The sequence below is a fragment of the Penaeus vannamei genome, chromosome 14 (genome assembly GCF_042767895.1).
Source record: "Penaeus vannamei isolate JL-2024 chromosome 14, ASM4276789v1, whole genome shotgun sequence".
Lineage (NCBI taxonomy): Eukaryota > Metazoa > Arthropoda > Malacostraca > Decapoda > Penaeidae > Penaeus > Penaeus vannamei.
In genome coordinates, this window is record NC_091562.1 from 5,495,538 (window position 1) to 5,498,037 (window position 2,500).

General features: G+C 54.4%; 2 protein-coding genes across 4 annotated transcripts in view; one reads left to right on the forward strand and one right to left on the reverse strand.

The window, feature by feature from the left end:
• Positions 1 to 2,500, reverse strand: part of LOC138864005 (two pore potassium channel protein sup-9-like) — a 525,912-nt gene that overhangs the window by 89,617 nt on the left and 433,795 nt on the right. The gene's annotated exons all lie outside the window — the stretch shown is intronic.
• Positions 175 to 2,500, forward strand: part of LOC113815975 (filaggrin) — a 275,169-nt gene continuing 272,843 nt past the window's right edge. For all 3 annotated transcript variants that reach the window (XM_070129646.1, XM_070129647.1, XM_070129649.1), the window contains exon 1: positions 175 to 1,461. The gene's annotated coding sequence lies outside the window, so the exon portion shown is untranslated. The remainder of the gene's footprint in view (positions 1,462 to 2,500) is intronic.

A 2,500-nucleotide genomic window follows, 5' to 3' on the forward strand; every position in this document is an offset into this window, starting at 1 on the left:
AAACGGCTTGGGCGAAAATGTTTGGTTTGGAGGCGTTATTCGCGGAGGCTCACCTGCAGACGCGAAAAGCAAGGATCATTCACTTTTGCCGAGCCTCATTTGTCCCCGGAGGTCAACGGTGAACACAGCAAAAAACAGGCAACTGTTCAGATGGACGTGACAGAAGGAGCCAGGAGCTAATACAGCGCCATGTCGGCCGATCGGGGCCGCTGTGGCGTGGCGGGGCGCCGTGGCGTGGCACTGTAGGCGACCGAGCGCGGGGCAATGGCGATGCGAGCGCGGTGCAGCGGCGGGTCGAATGTGACGAGAAGGGTTCATGGCGTGGCATGGATGCTTCAGTTGGCGTGGCAGCGTGGCGTGGCATGGCAGGCAGGGCAGGGCAGCGAGACAAGTGTGGCGTGGCGTGGCGGGGTGGTGTATGGGGCAGCCAACACACGTGGACTGGGCACCGACGTCTCAGTCGTGGTTGGTCTGCCCGGGCGAGCGTGTCCGTGTCGGGTAGAGGTGGATGGTGCCCAGTGTCCACGCTCTCTCCCTCGCCGAGCTCCGCCGCCTCGCCAGGGAGGAGGATCAGCCTCACGCCCTCCGGGTTCCCGAGTGCGAGGCCCACGGTGTAAACGCCTCGCTACGGCCTCGTGCACGTCTGCGGGAGAGGGTCCGAGCAGGATGTGCCTCCGCAGACGCTACCTGATCGGCAAGGACTTTTGATCACGTGCGGCCCGAGGGCGGCCGAGGATGTGCGGGGAAAATCGCGCAGGACCTGAGCGCTGCTCGAACGGGGGAGCGCAGAAGGCGTGACAGGTGCTCTCCTTAACAGGAACTGTGACAGGTGATCGCGTCGTTACAGTCCTCTCCGCGGAGTGTTGGCAGGAGTGGTCGAGACTTGTGCGCGTCGTCTGCCTCCGTTGGCTGCCGCGCGAACTGCCCTTCTTTATGACAGCAATCCACTAGTCGTCGAAGCCCGACTTATTATTTCCTAACGTCGCTCTCGAGTGCTCCCGAAGGAAAGGAAAATCCTGCATTTGTTTCACGAGAATCTTTGGCAGACCTGCTCCTTCTTTCTTTCTCTCGCTCTCTCTCTCTTTCTCTTTCTCTTTCTCTCTCTCTTTTCCTGAATTTTCAACACTGAAGACTGTCCATAGTGAGACAACGAGAAAGTAAGCCAGAGAGAAAAAACTTACTCTTATTCTTTTAAATATTTATAACTGTATAGAGAACGAGAGAGAAAGAACGAAAACGAAAGAGAGAGAGAGAAAGGAGTAAGCGTTTATAACAACCCCGCGTAATCAGCGCGAAACCCCCCTTCGCCGAGGCTCGGAATCGAGTGACATGACTGCGGGTTATTCCTGAGTTGTGACGAGTGTTGTGAAATTCCTCGGCGGGGAAATGGAGACGACATGAACGCCGACGACGATCCAGAAGGTGATGATGGCCGCCAAAAATGTGACTCTAATTTAAATGGTGAGTAAGTTTTGCTCGGATTTTGTTTTTGTGGCGGAGCGTGGAACAGCGGCGCACGCTCGCTGTTCTCAGGGCAGGAGAGCTGGGTTCTTGGCTGACATTATCCTGCTATTCATGTTCACAACTTCGAGCTGCAATCGACTGTGCGTGTGTGTATGTATGTGTGTGCATGTGCATGTGTATGTGAATGTGAATGTGCATGCGTGCATGTGTGTTTGTGTGTGTGTGTGTGTGTGTGTTTGTGTGTGTGTGTGTGTGTGTGTGTGTGAGTGAGTTTGTGTGTGTGAGTGTGTGTATGTGTGTGTGTGTATGTGTCTGTGTGTGCGCGCGTGCGCGCGCGTTTACTGGCGTGTATATATTTACGTGTTCACTTTTACTTCCACCGCGAGTTTTGTCTCTTTGTACCGTCCCTGTTCTTAAACTATGACATGCAGTTTTATCTTTATGTGGGAGAGAGAGAAAAAACTTAATTATCCTTGCTTGTGCAGAAAAAAGAAAAGGACGCCCACACTAACGCAAGCTGCAATGTTAATAAATATCCCCCCCCCTTCATAGCCCTCCTGCCCAGCACAGACGCAAATGCGGCAGAGTACTTTATGTATCATTTAGCACACAACTCAAGACCGGGTACAACCGTGGTCGGGTTTCGAGCTAAGCTGACCTGTGACTTGCATTGTGACTTGCTCGCTCACCAAATCATCCTTGTTTATCTTGTTGCTGCTGATACCAAGGGGACTGGAATGCTTGGCCAGTGGTTTTTATACCTAAGTAGGGGAGGGGAAGGGACAAGGGGAAAGGGGGAGGGAGAGGGGAAGAGGGAAGGAAAGGGGAAAGGGGGAGGGAGAGGAGAGTGAGAAGGGGAAAGGGGAAGGGGGAGGGAGAGGAGAGTGAGAAGGGGGAAAGGGGAAGGGAGGGAGAGGAGAGGGAGAGAAGGGAAAGGGGGAGGGGAAAGGGGAGGGAGAGGAGAGGAGGTGAGGAAAAGGGAGGTAAAGAGGGATGGAGAGGTGAGAGGAGAGGGAAGTGAGAAGGAAAAGGGGAG